Raw genomic sequence first — 11830 nt, 5'->3', positions numbered from 1 at the left:
CTCTTCAATCTGAATGACATAAGGCTTGCAAAAATCACTTCAAAAACTTTTTGAGATATTTCTGTATTAAATAACCCACACATTTGTATCTTAAAAACATAAATTTCTAAAAGAAAAAAATGTTTTAAGTCTCACCATGTAAATAAGTAAGATTAAACTCTCAGAGATAGGAATTGATTACCTAGGAACAATTGACTGTGTTGTCCATGTTATCAAGTATAAGATAATAAGATGGTAAGAAATATACAAAATAGATAAGCTTAAAAATATAAATTCCTACCATATTATTAGAACATTTTAAATGGGAAAAACACATATCTGCATGACACGCACCTCTACTTAAATTTTATATTAATTTGGAGTGTACAACTCTACACTGAGAAACTTTCCCAATAAGTATCAAATTAGAAAGAGTCAGAAAAATTCTGAATGACAGAATTGGAATTCAAAAAATCTCATTATGACTAGGAAAAATACTATCAAATCAACTATATTCCACCCTCCAAGTTCATATCTTTGCAGTTTAGAGATAAGAATGTGGAACTATATCAAAAGCTTTGCAGATGTCCAGGTAAATGACAAAAAATATCCTTTGTTAATCATATTCAATATATATATATTTTTTTTTTCAGCAAAACTCATATTCTAGATATGCTATCCTGTTAAATGTCATTCTTTGGTAATAAGAGTCCATAAATGCCATGACACCAACAGCATCAGCTATCACAGTGCAAATATCGATAGTGAGAACTGAATAGTAAGTTTCTATTCATTAGCAAAGAAATAAAAGACAGTGAATCAACCAAGCCAAATTCAGAACATTTGTCAATCATACAATTAAAATGTAAATGACTGTGTGCTGATTGTCCTTAGTTTCCATCCACTCTTTAAATTTAAGGATGGATATTAACTATGTAGTAGATAAAAGGGGCCTGATTTGAAAACCATTACACTAGCACATCAGTATGTTAAAGCTTCTTCAAGGCTAATTCAATATAATATGCTACAATAATGTAATGTCAGGCATTAGACATTTTGTAGCAGAATTTATTCTGGGTACATTCTGTAACTCTAGATAGACAACATATGATCCAAATATTTGGCAGGTGGAAGTGAATCCTATGAATTATTCATGGATGGTTAAAATCTATGAACCATTTATTATCTGCTTGATACAACTCTATTTAAGTAGAAATTGCAATTTATTTTTTTCCTGAGCAAGGCATCACATGAAATGTTCTGACTAAAAGTAGGGGTTTGGTTGCCTGACTGTTGTTATTGATGTTGTGTGTACATGCTCTGCATCTATAATATGATATGTTCAAACATAGACTCATTCTCTCACTTTTTTTCAAGGTAATTTCTCTTAGTTTTCCTTTTGTGAATTATGAGATCTCTTTAAACCTAAAAATATTATGATTCATGAATTCAATGTAATAGGGTTTTGATATTTATTCTTGGAAATGTTATACAGAAATATCAATGAGAAAAAAAATATGGGTATGTTTTTATTTAGTGTTGCATTTCAAGCTGTTTACACTGGCCATGAGACTAGCCTGAGATAGACGAATGACACATTATACAGAGATATTAGAGAAGTAAATTAAGTTATATCTTAGTTTCAGTGTTTATCATATGTGTAGTGCTTGTATGTGTTATTTTCACGATTATAAATGTATATTTATATATTAGTTTAGAATTTAGAGACTTTTTAATTGGAAATCCAATGTATAAATATGATTCCTTTGTGGAACTGTATCTACTTTATCAACAACAAGTCACTGTTGACATTACCATTATTAAAAATAATGCCAGTAAAGTGCTTACTCTCCATTAGAGTATAAATAATCATCTCAGTATAGCAAACTGTACATATACTTCTAATTGTATATATATTGTAGTCATGCCTCTGTAACATTCAGCTCCATCTTTCAGTGATTTCAAAGGGTTTCTGAAAGACTGCAAATGCATATCAAATAGATAAATTATATCATTGCAATTATTTAAATTAGGGAGAAGATGCCATGTTCCTGTAGAAACATTTTTACAGAGCACAGCGATCTGTGGTAGCAATCTGTCAAAATACAGTATAAATCTTCCAGAAAGGAGAGGTTGCAGAAGGTAAAGTGGACTTGTGAGTTTCCCAGAAGAAACAAAAACCTCAAAACTGTCAGATATGCCAAGTAAGGAACAAATATATCTGAGGTCTTGATCTGACATATTTTTTATTGCCTTAAATGGGATAGCTTATCTGGCTAAGGTGTATTTAACCACTATTTTCAAAGATTCAATCCAAATGAAGTGAAATAAAAGTTCTAGCTTCATTTAAGGTAAGGTTTTAGAGAGTATCATAACAAAAAATTGGTATGGTTTTCCCTTGTGTTTCTTCCTTACCTTTTAATTTGAGAATATTAAAAGAACTCTGCAAGGTAATATAAAATATATTCTAAACTCCACTTTTAATTACGAAGAGCAGTAAATTGATAAAAATAGTCTATGATTAATAAAAAGAAGTATTCAAATAAGAAGCTGCCAACTTAGCAGGTTGAGGACAGAAGTATTTTCCACCATGAGAAATAAATCTTTTGATTAAAAAAAAAAAAGTAAAATAATGCAGATTCTAGCATCATAAATATCTTAAAACATATTTTTAAGGAAATATTTTTTCATCTAGAATTATTTAGGTATTTCATAAACAGATAAGAACATCAGTATTATCAAATATTTAGATATTAAAATACTGAAACTCTTTGAAAAATGTAGCGTGATTTTGTCTTCAAGATTTGAAAGTATTTGTCTGACACCATAAACACATGAACATTATCATTCACATTGAGGTTTATAACTACAAACCTGCAGGGGGAGAATACTAGCCCCAGGCTGAATAGGTTAAACTAACCTCAGAGAGTACTCAAGGCTGAAATCCAAGAGTAGAATTAGGAAACTTTCTTCTCAGACACTCTTCTGAAGTAAAATTTGGTCCATGTTTTCTCAGTGTCCTAAGGAAGATATTTCTCTGCGTATGGGAACTGCTGAATCATGGCCTGAATCTCTGATTGATCACCTGAGGGGAGGAATGAGTCAGCCATGGGAGCACAGGTGAAGGCAATTCATTCATTTAAGAGCTGACTACCAGTGGGAAATGATCTTTTTCTGGAGATCCCTCCTCTGGAGTTTTGCAGTGAGCCCAGGATGTGGGTAAGCATTCTGGCTATTCTCTTTTTGGTATAATAACCTGCTTAGCCAAACTCTCTTGTTTATTTCATAATTATAACATCTTTATCTTCATTGATTATACACTCTGCTAACATATGAAAATTCACCTATCTATTGTATGGATCTAATGAGTGAGATGTCAGTAAAGGAAAGCAAAGCATCTGTAGATAAGCAATTTTTGAGTACTAATTTGAAAAGTCTTTTCATTCATCTAAATCAGTACTACAGATTTAAGAATAGGAGAGTGTATGAATACATAAAACGAATGAGAAGGAAACAAGCTAACAATATTTTTTTTTATACATATCTTTTTTCTACTGGCAAGAAATATGTATAGGAGTGATCAAATTTAAATTATTCTTTCCTGTTCAGCTTTTTCTTGAAATAACTGTGTCTAAAAGATGTTTGCCAAATATTTCCCGAAAGAAATACATTTTCAACATGTATTCTCTAAGAGTATTGTAAGCCTTATTTAGAATGCTTTTTTTCCCTAGTTTTAATTTATAATTTTTTTTCATTATGATTTGGGAAGCTGTACTTAGAAAGCAGTCAATAAATTAAAACATCTGTCTGCACTTATAGTGTATTTGTTTCACAGCTTGAAGTTTAGACTGGAAATATCTCTTCCTTTATATGTCAACGACACATTAAAAATTATGCATGTCAATTTATGTTTCTTTAACAAACAGAAATATTCCTCCTATCTGTAGGAGTCTTCCTTGGAATTATTTGGTATTCTTGCGAAGGAAATAAGTCTTACAGACTTCTAGCATGGAAGAAATTTTCTGTAAGTTTTTTTTTTAAGGATTTCCTTTTCTTTATCATTTTATGTGCTTGTTATCTTTGAGCTAACCAGTAGTTTTGTAAACTAATGTAGATATGTTTTCTCTTTTATCAGAAATTTATACACCAGGAATAGTAGAGATGGCCTTCATACCTGATATAGATCAGCTAAAACACTGCACAGTTCTTGCTCCATCAGTTGGAAAAAAGACTGTTATACATCATAACTACCTTAATTATCTGTAAATAAGGTTCATATGCAAAATTATACTTCTAACACTTCTAATAAAAAAACATGAGGCTATATATATAAAAAGATTAAAAAGTAGTATTCTAAGAGTTCATTCATGTTAGCATAATATTTAGTTTTCAGAACTTCAGTGAGTATTTTCCCATTTGAAGGGAATTTCTGGTGAGAATTTGAAACTATAACCTCTACAAAATACATGTACAGTTCTCAAGGTGATTCTATTGCGTAGAGAAATTATGACTTTCCTGTCACAGATTTAGAATTGGAGACAGAGATAAGACTTGCTTTTTGTGAATATGACGATTGACAGCAGAACCATTTATTTTCAGTAGCCTGGGAAATTAAAAACTTACCCGCAATCAACTCAGTAAATTGTTGTTGTTATTAAATTATTTTTCCTAAATAAAACATAACGAATATTGGCATCAGCATGGTTCATGTTTACTCCCGTTATCTAGTTACCATGGGATTGTATAGTTCCCCAACAACACGTATAAATTTGGACCTGTGAAAATTTGAGCATAAATATTGAGTGAGCTGTAGTAGAAATCGTATTTATAGTATATATATCAATATGTGCGTTTACTTGCCAATACACATACATGCATACTAATGTTCAGGAATTTTAGGTAATTTTTACCTTGTATATAACAGCTGAAATGCTACTTTATTATTTAGTGGAGTTGTACATGCAGATTTTCTAGTCCCAATCTTTTTCTGCTGTTTCTAATATATTTTAGTGTTCTCCTGTGCAAAAAAGACTTACTGCTTTAGATTCATAAGTATTTCATGTTGAGGTAAACTGATGATACATCAGAGGATGCCATTTTGGATTGTTGTGGATGTATGTTTGTGGCTGTATTTGCTCTTCATTATGATATCGATATTTTCATAATTCATGTTAATCTTCTTCCTGTGAAGTTGGGTTTATTTATTTATTTTTACTTTTTATTTCTCATTTCCAGAAGAAAAACAGGATATCTTAGACCTTCAAGTCTCCCTGGCTAAGAGTGAATGAATGAAAATTTTGCTATATATCATAGAGTTCTGAAGAAGTGTTTTTGTTAGTTTGTTTAGTTTTGTGTGTGCTGTCCCTTAAAATTTTCTCTAGAAAACCTTCAGAACAGGAAGAACAGGGGAAAGATATTATTGGAATTATTTTTCATCTCATGTACTATGGATGAAATCTTCTTTCCACTGATGGCAGTCATAGAATACCTAAGTCAGTAGCAGACTCCAAATAATTTCTGAGACTTCTAAAACCTCAGAACAAAATTTGAGATCACTTTAGGAGAATATGCTGAGCTAAGGAGAACTAGTGCTCTAGTTTCCTAGTTAAGCCTTACACAGTGGGAAACATCTTCCTACAAGTTTTTATTGTATTTTATATTCTCTAGTCTTTTCCTTTTGTATCACTGTGTTCTGTTGTTCGCGAATGTTCATACAAGAAAATTCAACTCAATACCAGCACCGTTTTCTTGCTGGCTTTCCCCAAGAGGAATAGTATTACTGCTTTTAAGCTTTAACAGTCAACTAAAGAAAGGAATTCTTTACAGCAAAACTGAGCTCTGAGCCTACCTCCTCATACTTAACTAAGAAATTCTGATGAACAGAAACTACTGACTTCTATAGGAATCAGCTAACTTTACAAAGAGTAAGAGCTTCCCAGCTGAGATCAGTAAGGCCCATGCAGATGCAGAAGGATATGTTTTCAGATAGAATAAGTTTCCAGTTCTTCCTAGAACTGAGAATGCATTGCTCCACTTTTGTAAATCTTTAACCTATGACAAAATGGAAAATCCAGTGGGTATAAAGTTTTGTATCAGGAATAGAAAACTCTGAAAGCAAATTTTTTCTTCTAACGTGATAAATTAAAAATAGCACATGTCATCTAATCTGTAGGTTAACTACTTTGATTAGTCTTAAAAATCTCTTAATGAATTTTTAAACTGATAAAAAAATGAAAAGAAAAATATAGCTATATGGCCAGCATGTATTCTGCTTTCAAACCATGCTTGTACAAGCAGAAAAATGTTCTGACATGATGAATACTTTTCAAATTAATTTTGATTATTTGTATTTTCATTTTATTTGTTTGATCCAAAGTCTAAGGCAGGCAGAATTCTTAATAGCTATGCAATTCTTCCTGAAAAGCTAATAGAGCTAGGTAAATAAATCCCTATCTCAATGACTATGATATTTAATAGTTTTTTTATGTGGAAATTTGATATTACAAAGTTGGGAATGACTAGGGGTCATAAAACAGTCAAACATGGGAAAAAATTCTTCATTGACTTCTAAGCTGAAAAATAAGGGGGACAACAGTCAAGATGCAAAATTTGTGGATTTGGGAAACTCATTCATGTTTTGTTTTCATCTTTAGTTATTCTAAACAACAGGACAAAATCTAGAGGAATGAGAAGTAATATGAAGTGTGGAGACAGAAGACAGTTTGAAGAAGAATATTAAAACAGGCAGTTTTTGTTAAAGATCAATAATTATTCATTTTATATATAGCTTCAGGACTACCATAGATATAAACTATGACATGTATCAAGGCCAACATTTAATGCAATATTAAAAATGCATTTTTATATTGTGGTCTCCTCTTTAAACTGTGAGATCCAAAAAGACGATCAACTCACCTCCAGTTCTACTGCACAGTACAATGAAAATGAGACAGCAAGCAATGCCCAGTTTCCATATACCATGATGTAGTTAAAATTAGAAATTTCATGATGCAGTTCCCACAGACAACTCAGAAAAGTGCGCAGACAAAAGACAGATATAATCAGCTATTTGTATTTTTTTTTCTTTTCTGCTGGTACTTTTATTTCATTTAAAGAAAGAAAATCAGTATACATGAAATGATGAAGGATATATGTCTGACAAATTCTAGTACATAGGCAAATCTTCTGCACACAGTGAGAATATAACATCTGGGTTGTATTCAATTTACAGATGGAAAAGAATCTCAGTGGAAAACTTGCTGTAGCATAGTTCTACTGGTTATGTATGATCTGTTGTTTGGTCACTAGTGACAATCTAGTGACAGAATTAACCAACTGACTATACACTTCATGGTATCCAATAGACAAACATCATCAGGTTGGCTTGTATTACAACCCAGTATTATACAAATTACGTTCCTTTTTTTTTGTTGTGTGTGTGTGTTACATAGCCAGTTTGCAATATGTTTTGCATTAAATTATATATTACTATACAACCAGGAGATTCAGATTTTTGAAACATCCTACAGATAAATTTCCCATGTTCTACTAAGCATCAGAATCATGGCCAGGACCAATAAATTTGGCTACCTACATAAAAATATCGGTAAATGGAGATAAATATATACAAGTTCAGAAGTTTGATTATGATTTAACCTATCAGGCAACTAAGCACCCCTCAGTTGTTCACTCGCATATGGAAAATGAGGAGATCAAAAATAATTAGCTATCTAGAATCTAGAGCATGGAGAATATGGATGCTTTGTTCATGCTGTTTGTGAGAACAACAGAATTGTAGGCTACTCTAAAAGACATACTTTAAAACTACTATCTCAAGCTGAAAAGCTGCTTTGGTTTTACATCCCTAGGGAGTTTTAAACAATGGTTCTTCACCATTCTATCAGCAGATACACTAAATGCTCACTGAAAATATACTACTGCTCCTTTGTTGATATAATACTTGTTCATTTTATAAACTACAAACCAAAGTACTCTCAACAAAAACAAACCTTCTATGGGATAATTCTGACTCCAGAATAGGGCATATAATATTTCTCTATGAGTCCCTTTACATTCAAAGTAATCTAGTCAATACAGTTGAACTATTGCACTAATTAGCCAGAATTATTTTGCTAGTCACTTGAGAGAGCAAGATTCAATTGCTAAATTGCCTAAAACTTAGCACTGGCTGGTGAAACCTGGAGTATGTAAGAAACACCTGGGGCACAGTTCTTATGGATTGTCAGTTGGTGATAGGACAGCCTAGGACATTTTAGATGTCATCAAATACCAGAAAGTCAATGACAGATTCAGGAATTGTAGGATGAACTAAATTGTTTCCCAAGTTCCATTAAGTGTTCTGAAGAGATGTACGTTGATTATAATGGCATTTGGATGTCTATTTCACACAGAGATTTCATTCAGATGGAAAAATGTGGATGCTTTAATATTCTTGAGTTTTATCCAAATAGAATACAATTCAGCTGTCTAAAAGCACACATGCAGCACCATTTCATTATTCTGTCTAACTTCCAGTTACCACTTCAGAAGATAATTTCTCTGATAGGACCTGTGCCACATCTGTCATTGTCTCATGGTTCTCAAACAGCTTTAAATATTTAAAAGGATGCTAGATATTTAGGAACAAGATGCTCACACATCCCTTCATCTTTAACCTCTTATATAAGAGAAGAGAAAGCAAATTCAAGGAAAACACTCATATGTTAGTCTAGAACAAATTCTGGTGATAAATACATACATAAGAAAAGTAAAATATTATCAAATGGTAAATGTTTGAGCAACGTTTGGTTTGAATCATGGAATCAAAATGGTTTGGATTTTAAAGAAACATGAAGATCACCTAGTTCCAACTCCCCTGCCATGAGCAGGGACACCTTCCACTAGACCATGTTGCTCAATATCTCACTCATCCTGACCTTGAACACTTCCAGAGGTGAGGCATCTATAGCTTCTCTGTGCAACTTGTTTCGGTGTCTCACCACCGTCATAGGAAAGAATTTCTTCCTAACATCTAGAGATACTAATAGTTCCAGAAAGTTCTTGTTTGAAGGATTTGTAATGTGCCTGATGTTTCTTGCTCTCACGTGATAGGAAATGTTATGCTGTGATATGAATATTTAATTAGTTTATGTAATTTTTTCAGTTCTACATAATAAGTAAATCTGATATTAATACTTCCCTCTTTTGAACCTTTGTAAGTGTTGCTAGTAACAATCACTTTATAAATTTGATAGTAAGTTAAGAAAAAATGGGTACATAATTTTTTTGAGAATTTTGTGTTTAATATTTTTACAAACTGTTATGATTACAATGAATAGTGACTTATTGCACTAGTACAAGACAGTGTTATAAGCTCTTAAAAGTACAATCACTATTGTCAGGAGATAAATTATGCATGCTCAGTGATACTCTACATCTGTTGATTTGCCAAATAGCTAATTAAAATGCTTTAAAACCATTACACTGTTTAAGGCATATTTTGTGATTTCATGAAATGTTGTTTATTTCGTGAGAACAATACTTGTTTGAAATGCATTCCACAAAGCAACAAAGATTAGTTTCTGCATGAAAATGAATCTCTCAGGAAAAGTGTATCAAACTAGTTTGACCTATGGTGAACAAATGACAGTGATTTACCTTCCCTACCATTAAAAAAAATACAAGAAGACAAATTCCAATGATGCATTCAATAGAGTTTAAGAAAAACAAAACAAAACAAAGCCTTCATATTTACCTAGAAGCCCTTATGTTTTGGCTTACGAAAAAATCCAATTATGCTCTGAAACATTTTTTACACTCAGGAAAACAAACAAAATAACACTAAATACCACCACTACTAATAAAATAAAATATAGCAATCTGAAATGAATTAAAAAAAAATACACATTCATCCAACAAATCATAGCTTACATTTTCAGAAGAACATTTATATGGTTTCCTTCCTGCAATGTTTTAATTTTTAGAGCACTGCAACATTCTCCTAAGTTATCTTGGGAATTAGAAATTGATTTATCCATTCCAGATATACAGAAAAAGGTCTTATTATCAAGAAGCTTAATTTGCTGAAACCCTAGTAATCTACACAAAGCACAATCTGTCCAGAAAAAGTGAAGATCCAAACTGTTAAAGTAATGTTGTTACTATAACACGTAACACTACCTTATCTTAAAAATAAACATTGAGTTCTGGAAGTGCATTTCGCAGAACTAGAAACCTGAAAAAAATAATTGGAGTGAGATTCATAGGATGCAAAATCAAAAGTAAGAACATGCAAATACAAACAGAATGAACAGGAACAGAAGAACTGTCTAACATTGGCTACCTAAATGCTACCCTTGTAGGAAATATCTGCCCCATATTGTAAAGTAGACTTTTGATTACAGAACTTGGGAAGGAGAAATCCTCTTAGTTTGAAGACATATGGACTGACAGTTTTCAGTGTTCCTTAATGGAAGGCAAAGCTAGAACACAAGTACTCCCTTTAAGTTAAAGTACATCATTCTGCAAATAAAAATGCAAAATTGTTGAGAATTGTAACTGGATAATAATAGGCATTCTCATACTACAACTGAGTAATGAAGATTATTTTTAGTTTGAGTATCAAGTTAGTCCAGAGCCACTAGAGGAAACTGCAAATTTGAAATGCTCATACATGAAAATCTCTACTTGCAAAGCTCAATTTCATAAATTCCAAAATGGTCATTGGTTAAGAGAGTTGGAAAATGCTTGACCTAAAGGGGTGAGATTTAGTCACAATCTCAAATAACAAATTTAGTTGTCTATCTTTAAGTATCTATATATGCTCTGAATATCCAGAAGTCTGATAAAGTCAGTAGATGCTTAGCTAACACAAAATTTTTATTTCCCTTTAAAATAAATAACTATAGCTTCACTCAGTTTTGAAAGACAAACATCTATTCTCAAATAAAACACAATAGCTTAGTCAAGGCATAAGCATCGAACCTAAGAACAAGTCTTTATGGAATGACAGCTAAAAGACAGCTGAGAGACCATAGCTCACAAATTTCAAATAATGTTCATATGATATATAATCAGATATCCAGCAGCTAGTCCAATGATTTTCTTTTTAGAAATGCAGTAACTGTTTGATTAGATTCCACTGACTATAACAGAACTAAGTCAACTAATAAAACACCAAAGTCTGTCAGTAAACACTTATTTTTAGTAAGACAAACCTCAATTTAATAGACATATTCACTAAAAATAAAAGATGTTTAAAGAAACTTTGGGAAAATACAATTAAGTACAATTGTTATTATTTCAGTTTGTCAGTTATAACAATTTACAGATCAAAAAATAATCTTTATTAAAAAAAGAACACTAGTAAGTTATTGTTATAAAATACTGCTCAGTTCACTGAGTGTAAATCTAATCAAGATTGATTCAGTTATATATCGGTGACATGTAATTAATTGGTGGTGAACTATAAATTCAGATCAATATTAATAACCAGTACTTTACATATGCAAAATGCCAATAAACACCTATATTTTGCTAAACACCCTTGACTTACATAACCAATCCCAGAAGGCTACAGTCATACACAGACACACCCACTTATATGCAATCCCTAGCTGTGTGTTACCCCTCTGCTCAACACTTAAAACTCCAAGCATAAAACTTCCTGTGGAGATATGGGTGCTCCAGCTACCATGCACCCTTGCTGTTCTCTGTGTTTAGATTCAGTATCAGTCATGGACAGGTGCACCATGTGGCCCCAAAAGCACCCTCAGAAAGAATATGCCCATTCCACTCTCATGGTGTAGGTTACTGGCTGGGTGAAGTTTGCTCCTGAACCCCAGAGGCGACA

General features: G+C 32.2%; 1 long non-coding RNA gene across 1 annotated transcript; it reads left to right on the top strand.

Moving 5' to 3' along the window:
• Positions 1–3155: 3155 nt before the first annotated feature.
• On the top strand, positions 3156–9449 carry LOC109366239. Its single transcript, XR_002112438.1, has 3 exons — positions 3156–3198; positions 3927–4003; positions 6633–9449. It is a non-coding gene; the product is annotated as an uncharacterized LOC109366239 (long non-coding RNA).
• The last annotated feature ends 2381 nt before the right edge of the window (positions 9450–11830 follow it).

The sequence above is a fragment of the Meleagris gallopavo genome, chromosome 2, assembly GCF_000146605.3.
Source record: "Meleagris gallopavo isolate NT-WF06-2002-E0010 breed Aviagen turkey brand Nicholas breeding stock chromosome 2, Turkey_5.1, whole genome shotgun sequence".
NCBI classification, from domain to species: domain Eukaryota; kingdom Metazoa; phylum Chordata; class Aves; order Galliformes; family Phasianidae; genus Meleagris; species Meleagris gallopavo.
The sequence above is the reverse complement of the archived record's forward strand: the minus strand, read 5'-3'. Positions and strand labels throughout refer to the sequence as shown.